This window comes from Talpa europaea, assembly GCF_964194135.1.
Source record: "Talpa europaea genome assembly, chromosome: X".
NCBI lineage: Eukaryota > Metazoa > Chordata > Mammalia > Eulipotyphla > Talpidae > Talpa > Talpa europaea.
In genome coordinates this window covers 10396194-10410569 of record NC_140081.1, presented here as the reverse complement: position 1 = coordinate 10410569, position 14376 = coordinate 10396194, and positions in this window count along the sequence as shown.

Below are 14376 nucleotides of genomic sequence, written 5' to 3'. Positions count from 1 at the left end.
GATCCTTTAAAATATATACAGATTATTTTTCCTTCAAAACTTACTGTGATGAAGATAAAGAAACAAAACAAATGAACAAACGAAATAAACTCTTAGATTATAAGAACAAAATGGTTGTTATGAGAAGGGAAGGGGTAAAAGGGCTGATAATTTGAATTAAGGATATTGATAAATAAATAATAAAAGATATGCAATTTTCAATTGCAGGGTGGCAATCATAGTGTAGTATATATAGAGGTTGAATTATAATGCTGTATAGCTGATACCTGTGTTATCAACAAGTGTTACTTCAATAAAAATTAAAATAGAAAAAAAAGATTATTTTCCAATACTTTCCTTCAAACTGGATGTGATGGATATTCCAGGCAAAAGTTCCAATAAACATCAAATAGCTATAATCTAATAATTGTGTAGCTATATACATGGTCTAGAGGCTGTATGAAATAAAACACAAATTTGAAGAAAAGAATAAAGTTGTGTCATAGATTTCCCTCAAAAGCAGACTTTACTTTCAAAAAATATGGTCTAATCCTTCTAACTGCTTCCTATATGTTCTATTTCTTTTGACTTTTCCTTCTTGTTCTCTTTTATATTAAGTATTATTATTATTTTTTCTTTAAATGCTTTTTAATAATGAATTTTTCTCATACTCTTTATTGTTTACCCTAGAAATTATAACATCTATCCTTGAGTAATTAAAGCCTAATGAAAAGTGATTGGTACCACTTTCCAGAAAATGAAAAGAGCATGGAATTCTTTTACTCCATATACCCCTTTCCTATCTTTTGTGCTGTTATGTTTGAATTGTATATATTTTAAACCATGTAAAACATGATTTCATGGACTTTGATTTTCAGCAGTTTTACTATTACATGCCTCAGTGTGGTTCCTTTGTACATTTCCTGCTTTGGACTTGTATGGCTTCTTGAATATATACCATGATATCTTTTGTCAGTTTTCAAAAATTAACTCTTGCTTTTGCTATACCGTCTCTCTCTTCTCCTTCTGGGACTTCAATATTTATTGATTGAAAACAAAAACTCATACTACTTCATTGTGTTCCATATGTCTCTGATGCTTTTTTGTTGTTGTTTAATAAAATTTTATTTATTTACAATACTACATAAATTTCAGAGGTACACCTTAATTGCCATGTGTGTATAAGTCTCACCTCATGTGCCACCGAAGTTCTAGTATCTCTTATGTCTTTGTCTGTATTTTTCATCATATTGTTCTCTATGTCTTGGTCTGAATATTTTCTTCTGATCTGTCTTCCAGTCTATAAGTCTCTTTTCATCTGTATCTAAAATGGGGTCAGAACTGCCACACACCCTACTTACTCTTACTGAGCTTCATTTTTCTATGGGATACATGCCCTTGTTGTCTTAGTGACTCTGATGCAGTTAAACTAGTATTTCTTATGTTTCATCCAGCTTTGCTAGCACTTCCTTTTCAACATGGCTGTTGTGAAACAAGGTGGTAAACAGTTTCTAGAAACAGAACTCCTCCTAATTGATTTTTTTTATTTTCCCATCTTGAAAATTGAGTAGACAATGCAAGTTCACCCAATTCTGAAAAGAATTTGAATATGGAAATCAAAACTTCAAGTTGTACACCTTAAATATGTACAATTTTTGTAAATTATACCTCAATAGACCTGAAATATGTGCTAGGACAGTTTAGTATACATGTGGAAAAATAATAAAATTAGCTCACCTACCCATAATCTGTTCCAGATAGCTTAAGAATTTAAAAAAGAGGGTCTCCCCCGGTGGCGCAGGCGGTTGAGCACCACACTGTGAAGCTGTCCACAGCCTCTGCAGTGTCGGTTCAATCCCTGGCCGGCCGGCGAGGATCCCACATGGCACAGCAGACCTCTTCTGTCTCTCCCGCTGCTCCCCTCAGCAGTGTATTTCGTCAGTCTGCCTGCTCTGTTCCCCGCTCTGTCTTTGGTGAATCCTCTCACCCTCCCGCACCTCTGGTCTGTACCCCAGCTATTGTATAAATAAATAAATAAATCTTTTAAAAAAACTTTAAAAAAAATTTAAAAAGGAAAGACCAAACTTTTGTGGAAAAATTAAGAGTAGTTTAAGAAATAAAAAAGAAATTGAATATGGAAGAAAGAAACCAAAACCAACAAACGAAAAAATGCAATCCACCTGAAGTATAATTCTCTAAATAGTATTTCAATAAATTGTCATAATAGCCTTAGAGAAATAAAAAAAAAATAGTGTAACCAGGAAACATAAAAGGTTGAATCAAAAATTATTTATACAGGGCCTCCCCAGTGGCGCAGTGGTTGAGCGCTGGGTTGCGAAGCTGCCCGCGGCCTCTGCAGCGCCAGTTCGATCCCTGGCTGCTCCCCGGCCACCAGAGGAGGGTCCCACATGGCGCGCAGACCTCTCCTGCCGCCTGCTGCTCCCCTCAGCAGTGTGCTTCGGTCCTTCTGCCTGCTCTGCTCCCCGCTCTGGCTCTGGTGAATTCTCTCACCCTCCCGCACTTCTGACTGTACCCAGTGCATGTATAAACAAAACAAACAAACCAACCAGCAAAACAAAATAAATAAAGCATGCCTCTATTAAAAAAATAAAATTAAATTAAAAAAATTATTTATATAAGAATTTTTAAATTATAAAACACAGAGTGAGAATACTTTAAAAAGTAACTCTTCTTTCAAGAACTTTTTTATATCAAACTGTAGAAATCATGAAAAAAATAAAAGTTGAGTCAAATGCATGTGTATGGTCAAGAAGCCATCTGACTCAAAGAAAATACTCATTTGTTCAGCTTTGGAGGGAGAATTAGGAAACATATTAGGCAATGTATTTTAGTGACTGGTGAACAAACATCAAAAGGTGTTTAGATATAAACTTAAAAATGAATGAATTCCCTTATGATACATAGTGATTAGTTATTAAATAGTAACTTCTTAGTGTTCAGATTTTAAAGACTATTTTTATAAAAGATGCAAATATAAGAAACGTATGATCTAATCTAATATATGACCTTTCCCAGTTGTCAAGGTCATGAATAACTAACCCTTCAATAACTAACCCTTTGATTCTTGCTCTCCTAGCTGGACATCACATTTTATGTAACTTATCAAAATTTTGGTTATTCTGTTATCTAAGAAAGTTTGACAACAGCTAAATACTAATTTTTAGAGTCCAAACATCAAAAAAACATAAATTCTAGAAACTATACTAATGATTTGTATTCAGTGAGATAGTTTTTAATCTAATACTGTTTTGATCACAGCCAAAATGTAAACTTTTATCTTCAAAATCCCATGAGACTTTAGGACCAATATTTTCTTTTTCTATGTCAGCTTTGACTATAAATCATAGAACCCATATTGTTCAGAAATAATGCAAGGAAACTATTATTTGAACACATCCTTAGCATATAACATTATGAAACCACATGACATAATATGATAATTAGTAAATGTATGTTCTGAGCTCTTTGCAAAGCCATGCTCAAGAATTAAATTTTTCAAGTTTATATGCCATATCATATCATAATATGTTCCTTTTCTCACAAATGGAAAAGGGAAGAGGAATTGTGTTATCATCTTCATCTATTGCCATCCTCGACAGCCTATAATAAGCTTCAAGACTCTCCTCCTACTTTACTACAGAACAATGACTCACCTAGAGTTATATAATGCTCAATTCCTGGGATACAGATCTCTCATTTTCTCTTTAATCTCAAAAGTGCTTATTGCTTAAAGTAAAAACTGTTTTAAGGAAATATTCAAAATGTAGCAAAAAGGAAGGGGAAAATTATAAACAACAGCCATTATGATTATCTATCCTTCCGTGCACTCACACTTGAGATGGTACAAGTGTTGACCCTGCATTTGCATGGCCCTGGGAGTGAGCCCTTCCTTGGTCTGTGCCCTAAGAACCTTGCTTACCTCATCCTATTCCCTGCCTCATGTAGGACAGAACCCAGATAAACAGCATTTGATTAATAAGCAAAAGGACAGAGCCCCATAGGGCACACTGAGTAGGAGTCCAGAGAGGAAGAAGGAAAACTATACCAGTGGTGTTACAGAAGTCAAGCAAAGAGATTGTGTCGAGATGAAAAATAGTGATCAACATCCTCCAACTCTGAATAGGAGTCATATAAGATAATGTTTGAAAAGTACTCATTGCTAAGAACTACCAGTTCAAAGGAAACATACATGACACTTAAATACACAAAGTGATATACACAACCTTGCTTAAAAATTTTTAAAATGCAAATTAAAACTTGAAGGAGACACACTGCATGCACTGTGTTGGAGAGAGCATCAGGAAATGTTCTCTGAAAAATTGCTGGTGGGAGTATAAATTGATACATCTGCTATGGAGCTCAATGTGGCAGCATCTATCAAAAATTGCTTTGATCCAGCAATTCCACCTCTACATTATATCCAACATATTCTTGACATATATATTTGAGGAAATATATTGCAGTTTTGACTGTGAATACTGAAGCAACCAAAGTGTTATAGAGGGTAGGTTAAATAAATGTTGATACATTCATGTCATAGAATGAATAGGATACTATGTAATTATTCAGAGGAATGAATGAATTCTAGATGGACTGATATGGAAAGATCTCCAAGGACTGTCATTACATGAAAACGTCAAGAACAACAGTGGGTTAGTATGCTACACTTTATGATTATTTAACAAATTAAAAATAATTTTATTGATCTTTCTATAAAATATCTCTAGAAGTAAATACACCCCTATATTGACGATAGCTGTTGCTTCTTGAGAAGAGTACTGAGTTGTAGCACATGGGTGGAGAGAGAGATTTTCTTTTCACTATGCTCTTTTGAACTTTAAATATATTGTTTCACATGTATTACCTACTCAAAAATGTAAATCATAAAGTGAATGTTTTTCATTGTATTCAACAGAAAGTAGAATGCAAATAGCCTTAGCAGGCTGCTTCAGAGATATGCTAAGCACAAGAAACATTGCAGTTGATTAAGAAGTAACACTAAAGTAGGATCTCCCTGGTGGTGCAGGGGTTAAGTCTCAACACTATGAAACTATCCACAGCCACTGCCACGGAGCTAGACCACATAGCACAGCAGACCTCTCTTATCTCTACCGCTGCTCTCCTCAGCAGTATACTTCAGTCAATCTGCCTGTTCTGCTCCCCACTCTGTCTCGGGTGAATCCCCTTACCCCACACCCCAGTTCTTCTGCACAAAAATAAATGAATAAAATCTAAAAAAAAAAAAAAAGTAACACTGAAGTAAATGGAAACACTCCAGTGAGAACTTAAAACTCTCTGGCCCCGTATAAGAGAATGTCAATAGAACAGTAAACAGAGGTGGACTCAAAGTCGTGAAATTGAGGGGCTAAACATCTATACAAATATTGGGGTCACTCAACAGAGCAGAATACAGTGGGTAATTTATGTAAATAATCTCTAACCCTTTTTTCTCCAACTAAATAAAGGATAAAAACATCCTCTGTACTTTCCAGGATCACTGTCAATAGCTTCTTTATTGGAAGTGGACAACCTGGCTTCTCATTCAGCTAAACTGTTGTAAACTTAGCAAGTTATTTCATCTCCCTGCACCTCATTTTCATCTGTCATTCATATGGATGCCATAAAGATTAAATGACTTCATAAAGATAAATCGCATAAAAGCTTGCCTGGTACACAGTAGATAACTTTGTGTATTAGTTTGCTAAGGCTGCCATAACAAAATACCAAATTCTGAGTGACTTAAAAAATAGGAATATACTTTCTCACAGTCCTGGAGGCTAGAAGTCTGAGACCAAGGTATCATCAAGGTTGACCTCTTCTGAGGTTCCTCTCCATGACTTGTAGATGGCCATTTTCTCCTTTTGTCTCACATGGTTTTCTATGTGTGTCCTAATCTCCTCTTCTTAGAAAGACATCAGTCATATTGGATTAGGATTCACTTTAATGACCTCATTTAGCCTTAATTACCTCGTTAAAGAACCTATCATCAAATACAGTCACATTCCTAAAAGCTGGGAGATTACAGCTTCAACATACGCATTTGGGTGGACACAATTCAGCCCATAACACTGTGTTTGTGGCTAATGTGTTATCAGAGTAGTAGCAGGAAATCAGTGAAACTTGTTTTAATATCTTAAATGGATTAAGGGGGGACCAGGGCCTTGATAGATGATAGCAATAAGGAAGGGGAAAGAGTGGTTTGTCCTGTGGAAATTAAAATGAATAATTATTACATTAACTTGAGTCAACCTATATAAAATTATTCTAATTATTCCTTAGAAACTCTTAGTGGAAATTTTCAGGTAAAGAAACTATGGGCCCAACCAGTTTGTAGGGAGAGTGTACTAGATTAGCCATTAGGTTTTTTTTAATGATGTAACATTTGTTTATAACATTATATAAGTTTCAGGTGTACAGCATTATAATTCTATGTTTGTAAATACTGCATCATGATCCCAGCAATAGTCATACAGAATAATAAAAGTTAGGAAAGAGTTCCATACCATGTCCTATAAATTTGAGTTAAATCTATATTTATGCAATATATTTTCACCACAAAGTTCAATTTTTATCTAGTTAAACTTACTAAAAATGGCAGAGAAGTTTCCTATAACATTGAGATTATTTTTTGCTTTTAATCTTGAGATTATCAATTCCTGTCATAAGAAACTACATTTAAAATGTTTGCATAGGAAGCAGGATTTGTTCACTTAAAATTGTGAACTATAGAAGTGCTGTGAACTCTGGGGACTGTATTTAACATTGAATAACCCTGGAGATTGAATTTACTCATCCTTAGGTTAATTAACCTGCTTACTAGTACTGCACTGATCTAGCTTTAATTAATTAGCCAGTATAAAAAGACAACGCAGATTCTTTTAGAACTAGGAACATGTCTGAAGACTTCCTATGGAAAATTTATTTTCCATGTAAAATAAATCAGTATACAGAATAACAGAAAACAAGGCTTAATTTCCATCTTCTTCAATGAGTCAATGGCATGAACATCAATGGGTGTTTTTCTCCAAGAAGATGAAAGAACAATGTCCTAAAAGTGACAGGAGGAACTAAATTTGGATTTTAAGTGAAGTTGAATTTTTGGGGGGAGAGCCCTGGCTCTCAGTTTTGATAAGATAAGGGAGGGAAACTCCCAAGAAGAGGATGTGAATATGGAAAGTTTGTAACCATAGAAAGGCGGGTTCTTAAGAGCTCATGGTAGGGATTAGTGGAAGTTTATAATTGGAGTGAAAAGGCACTGAACATTCTGGAAATGTGAATGTGGCAGAGGATGGTCATAAGGCTTGAGGTCTCATGTGTTGGGGAGGTGATCAAGGGTAACAGGGATAAGTGGTATGTGGACTTATTTGTCATAATTTTGCCAAGTGAACTATTCAACAATGGATAGGATGCACATTCACACCTCTCAAGCATGAGCGAAGCTTCACATGGAATGTACTTGCAAGACAGTTCAAGTTAACCAGGAAGATCCCAGTTTCTGGAGAATTGTCAAGCTGAAGCCTGTGTTGATTATGAAGTTCCATTGGGAGAGGATCTGGGCTCCAAGCTCTTTGAAAATAGCTAGACACCATATGGATAATTCAGGAAACTTGGTCTCTAGGAACTGTGGGATACTTCTGATCTAACCCAAGAACTATATGTTCTCATTAATTTTGAATATATATAGATACAAAAAGGAATTGTTAGGTGAAATATGAAAAGCATTAGAAAATAAGTTTTGAAAGGAATGAGTTGTTGATACATAAGCATGTTGAGTTTGGGAGTAGCGAACCACTGCAGCAGGTGCTATATGTGTAGCCTAGAATCAAAGGAGGAGGGTAGGGGGTTTAGAAGCTTACCAAGAAAGAGTTTCTTCCATGGTGAGCCTAGAATGTTGGGGCAGGTTGTATGTTGACACTCATATATTTTTTCTCTGTTCCCTGCCTCAAACATTTCCACTTATCATTTATCCTTTCTTCGTTTTTTGCTTCCTTTTCCATTTGTCCCTTCAAACTGCTTAAGTTTTCATTTCCTAAATAAATCTTCCCAAGTTCTGGCTCTGCTGCAAGCTACTGCTTCCTCTATTCACTCCACACACTTTTTTCCTGTAACCTTTTCAAAATAAGAGGTATATTTGATGCCCACGCGTTATCCTTCCACTCGTCAGCTCCCTGCAGTCTGCCTTTCACAACCCTGTGGGAAATGGTCCTTAATTTTCCCTAACAACACCCTAATTTCTGAGTCGAATAACCAATTCCAAGTATATATCCTGCTGACTTCTTGACCACATTCTATATTTTTGAGCAGACGCTTTATTGATGTTCTTTCCTAGCCCTTGGCTATTCTTTTTTCCTCATTTTCCTCCCATCTCTTCTTACTGACCCCTTCGCTGGATCCACTTACCTGCCGTTCTGTACGTTCTGTCTGTTCGATGTTCCTTCAACCTAACACTTCAGGAAGAGAGTGTGTGTGTGTGTGTTGAGGCAGACTACCTGAAAGACTTAGGAAGTTGGACACGTTCAACCATTGCCACGTTGAATGCCACTTTCAGGACTCTCCACCACCACCTGCAGTCACAACCAACAGCGGAGAGACAAGAAGCTTTCTGTGGGGGTTCTCCTGATATTCAAGTGACTAAAACCATGTTGGTAAAATTAAAAAGTCACAGAATGCTGCCTGGCACTTAGCATTCTACAAGTCTCAGCTCCAAGCTCCCAAAGGTGGCTAAATGTGCCACTTGGCACTACCCAGTATTGTGACCTTTTCTCCATTCCTCCAAGTCAAAGGTAACCCTGATAGTTTGTTAAGAATTGGCACGAAGGAATTATTATCAAACCTACCATCCTTTCCCCCTCTTATGTTTTATCAGTGGTCTGTAGGGGTGAAAATAACAGAAGTCCATAGGATTGAGATGTCCGGGCATTTAAGGGGTTTGTGCAAATAAGCAGCTCATATATTTAGTATTTAAAATTTCTACACTTTTTCTCTGAACTCTCAAGTTTAGTACAAGTCATCAGGTCCGAGATCCTAGCGTAGCACTTCCTTTAGTTCTCTTCTCTCTCTTTATTTTCTCGGGTCCCCCTAATCTTCATCTCCAACCTTAACAGCTCTGGTCACTTTCCTGTGTTGCATCTCTACACACCCAAGTGCTAATCGCAAAACTCTACATAGATGTCCTGCAGGCACCTTGACCTCTTCTATAACTGAACCTCTTTACTGACCCTTGACCCTTTAATCCCTTTCCTCAACAAAAACACACCTGCGGTCTTTACTTTGGCAAATTGCAAACACCCTCAACTCTATCTCTTCCTAAGCCCACTACATATTTCCATTGATATTGACTCTGATGTTTCTTCCATCTGGCAACTGCCTCACACCCACTTCCCCTGTCCTAGTTTCATGTCTCATCACTTATTGCCTGGACTTGTAAAAGCCTGCAGATTCGCCCCTCTCCAATCTGTCTTTTACACTTTTGTCAGAAATGTATTCCTTAAAAAATAAATGTATTCAGTCCCTGGTTAAAAATCTCTATTGAAATTCATTTGCATACAGGATAGTCTAAACTCATTTACCTCGCTTGCAGGGTTCATCTTGGCCCCCAAATAATTTTCCATTAGATATATTTTAATTGGGGTACCATTTATATAACATAAAATACATAGACATGAGGCACACAATTTGATTAATTTTGACAAAAATATATATTTGTGTAAATACATATATATATATATAAATATATATATACCTGTGTAACCAATGCCTTTATCAAAATACAGAACATTTCTATCACATTAGAAAATTCCCTCATGCTCTTCTTAGTCAATGCCCACATTCCAATAGACAACCACTATTCTAATTTTATCATCATTAAGTTTGTCTGTTCTCCACATAAAGCATGGGTTCTTTCTTCTGTTGGCATAATGGTTTTGAGATTCATTCATGCTGTTTTGTACATCAGTAGTTCACTAATTTCTATTGCTGAGGAGTTAATTAGCATGTATGATGATACCAACAATTTGAGTTGTTTCCATTTGGGGCCATGATGAATAAGGCAGCTATAAACATTCTTGTACAAATGTTTTTGTGGACTTAGGCACTCATTTCTCTCAGATAAATATAGAATATTGGGATTGCTGAGTCCCATAGTAGATGTCTAGTTAGCTGTATAAATGTTTGTTAAAGAGTTTTCCAAAGTGATAGTATCATTTTTCAACTTCACCAGCAATGTATGAGTTGTTCCATATCCTCAACAAAGTTTGGTGTAGTCGGTCCTTCTAATTTTAGCTACTGCAGTGGCTGAAATGTGGTTTTAATCACTTGTTGTGGTTTTCTTGATAACTATAAATTCAAGCAGTTTTCTATGTGCTTAGTGGATATTTGTGTATCTTCCTTTCTTAAGTGTCTGTTCAAGTACTTTCACCATTATAATTGAGTTGATTGTCTTTGTATTGTTGCATTAAATGCATTCTTTGTATATCTTTACTGCAAACCCTGTGGCATATATCTCTATTGTGAACACTTTCTGCCAGTCTGTGACTGCCCTTATATTTCCTCAACCGTCAAAATTATTTTGTTGAGGTTGTTTTTATCCTAAAAGGATGTTCAATTTTGTCAAATGCTTGTTCTGCATCTACTGAGATGATCCTATTATTTCCAGGTATTGTAAATAATAAATTGTGAAGTATCTGGATTATATTACTTTCTTTAAAAGGGTATTGGGGAAAAAAAGGGTATTGAGTTTTGTTCTGAAAAATAATCTTTAATTATTGGTGGAATCCTTAGGTCCTGTTGGGCTTAATTTTATTCTGTTAGAGTGAGTCTTTAATTTCTTGTTCCTTACTCTAGGACATGATTCTTACTCCAGAGGTGTGGGCTTCTCAACTGAATGCCTGAGGTTCTTAGTATGGTCTCTCCTCTATGGCTAGGCCAGAATATAAATATCTTCTAGCACTGCATAACCTCTGATACATCCATTTTACAATTAATCCCATAACATGCTATCTCCCATAAGCCTAACAATGTAAAGATCTGCCTATGTGCAGCCCAGTTATTAGCCTCCAACCATGCAAACTTCTGAAACCACCCACCCTTACAATTTCCACTGGTATTCAGTCCCGTAAATTTCAGTCTCTTCAGCAGCCTAGAACTCCAGTTTCTGTCCTTCAAGGCAAATATTCTCCTTTAGCTCCATCCCCCAAAGATCATAGTTACTCAGAGGTAAAACAGAGTTGAGCTTCATCTTCTATGTTTTCTTTCTCAAAAGAACTACAGCACCGCACTGCCTATTTTTCATTGTCTGAAAATAGTTGCTACATATATTTTGTGCAATGTTTATTTGTTGTTTACAAGAGAATAAGTCAAAAGTCAGTTACTTTGTAATAGTCTAAACTGAAAGTTTTATGGTTTTTACAGTTTAATTAAAATTGAAATCATATCATTTATCCCTTGACATTAGTAATTGCTCTAGAGTAATGTTACTAAGGAAAAATAGAAAGTATGGCATAATTTTGTAATTATGTTGATAGGAGTAGTTTAGTACATAAAACTAATTCTGAACCTATAGATTCTAGCTCCAAATTTGTATTTATTTGAAAGCTAATAGCCAAGACACAGCATTAGCATAGAGAGATGTCGTCGTCTATCACAGCTCTCCAATGTCTTCTTACTTATCATCATTTATCTATTTAAAATGCCAATGTTTCTTTGAGACTCTCTAAATGAACACAAACATCAGGTAATTGCATCCAGCCTGCCCCCATGGATTTGTCTCATTATCTGGCTGCTCTTTGCTGCAATGAAGGCATCTTTCTCCCTGCTCCTGGCTCTAATTGTCTCCTTTCTTTGAACTTCTGCATGGGATATGTCTGTGAAGCAAGATCTTTCTTTTTTGCATCTGCCATGTTATATTTGAAAGGCCCATCTTGTACAAAAGGTTTTTTCCTGAACAATTCTACCCATTTCCCAAGAAACCAATTTATGTCTTCTCCCCATAATAACTGCTGAAAAATCTAGACCCAAGTATTAAGGATTTTTATTACATTCGAGGCCCCTCCTAGATATACCAAGACCCTGATTCTTTCAGACCTTGTCTTTCACAATTTTACAAGCCCTCTATTTTTTTCTGGAATAACCTATCTCAGGATGCATTCCTGGTCATTGCCCCTGGGCAATGTTGCCAATATCCATTACTATTGACACGGTTCTTTAAATAAAAACCTCCAGTTTCAAGTCACACTTTCATTTTTGCAAGCTCTTCTTTTGCAGAATTTGAAGAATGCACAGTTTAATACTGAGGAAGCTTTTAGCAATGTCCGTATTCAGGGAGAAACCAGAGGTGTCCCTGAGCATAAAATGCCTATGCTTTGTGAGTAGAGCATGTTCCTAAGACATTCCCAAGAGGGTTTTTGCAGGAACAACAACATGGCAATTATTGCCTCTTGGGGAGTTTCTTGATCTAAGTGTGTGCTGGGTATGGGTAGAGAGGTGGCTAACAGAACTCCCTTGTGACTTTAATGCTTAGGAAACTTCATGTAAATTGTACCTCTACATTTACCTCAAGAACCCCAGGATCCCCCCAAGGTAAACATATAAACTAGACTAAAATGATCCTAGGTTACTTGTTCAAGTCTGTTTTTATATGTATTTGAAAATCTCATTCTGTCTACTAGGTGGCAATTTCCTTGAGGACAGTGATTGAATTTTTTCTTTAACAAAAAGGTTTCTGTCCTCCCTGTCAGCCTGCTAGGCCCCTGATATACAGTTATACACCTAAGGCAATGTAACTTGCCCAACGCTGAACAGAATGATTTCTCTACAATTATTATAAATCATTTTAAAGCAATGCAGTCATACAAATTGGCATTCTAGACCAAAAAAAATGGTTTTTAAATGAAAACATGACCTGCAGAACTATATTTTTTAGGATGGCATTTCTTTACTGCATTTAATCATTCATCATTATAACAGGAAACCTAAAGTTCTATAAAAAATATAGGCCCCAGGAGGAAAAAAGTATTTCCAGTGACTGACCATGGAGAAGAAATGGGCAGTCAAGCACAGGGATAGGATTTAACTATTTCTGTCCAGATAAGAATTCTGGAACCCTTCCATTTTTGGATCCTCAAGGTACAGACAGTAATATTTAATTATCAGGTTTGTTTTGATGATTAAATACGATGTGTTTTCAGTTCAATACATAATCTTCAATCAGATTATAAGCCTCTAATATAGTGTGTCACCTGCAGTCACCTGATTCAGCTAGTTGACATTAGAAACTGTCAAGACTAGAGGCATTATATTGGGAAAAGTCGAGAGGACTGCATGATTCTGATATTATGTCTATAGGATTGGTTTAATAAAAGTAATTCTGTACCCAAGATTATAGAATTGGACATAATTTTAATTTAAAAATCATTCACAGGTTCTAGTTTTTAAATTAAAAGAGAGATTAATAGAATAGTTGAGTGGATTTAAAAGGTAATTTGTGGAAAACTGCTCTTCCTCAAGGCTTATAAAGCTAAATTCTTTTTTAAAAAAATCTGATTTAAAGGCTCAGAGCTCACACTTACCTTGCTTATCAATTAGTGTTAGCAAGAGCAATTTCTCTTCTTGCCAATGATAATGGAAATGAGTCCAACAATCATGAAGCGTTATCAATGAAGTGGCACTGTGTGAAGTAATTCAAATTTCTGGGCTGAAACCAACTGCAAAACATCATACAGAATAGAAACCTCTGAAACCTTGGTGAAGAACATAGTCATTTTTAAATGCATTTATGACTATACATTTTATTATTCCACTCAAAGATAGCTTCATTAACCCAAGTACCTGCGATGTTCAATAGTGGAAAATTGGTGATCAGAAGATTCACTATGAATAGGATTCTCCCAGTTGAAGTAAGACAATAAAAGTTATTTTAACCTGTGTATATTAGCACTTCTATTTCTTCATTTTTCAGCCTTAGTAGGTTGTTATTTCTAGGAATTATCCCATTTCTTCTAGGTTTCATCTTATCGATTGGTGGAAAATTATTCATAGTAGTCTCGTATGATCCTTTGTGTTTCTGTGTATAAATCACATCTCTTCATTTCTGATTTGAGTCTTCATTTTTTTAGTCTAGCTAAATATTTTTCAATGATATTCATCTTTTTAAAAAAGCAAATTCATTTTGTTGCTCTTTTCTGTTGTCTTTCTAGCCTCTATCCATATTATGATTGTTATTTCCATTTTTATACTAACTTTGGGTTTAGTTTGTTTTTCTTTACCTAGTTCCCTGAAATGTAAAGTCAGATTATTTATTTGAGACATTTCTTTTTTCTTAATGTAGGCATTTATTGCTATAAATTCTCTTAGCACTGCTTTTGTTTTATCTCATCATTT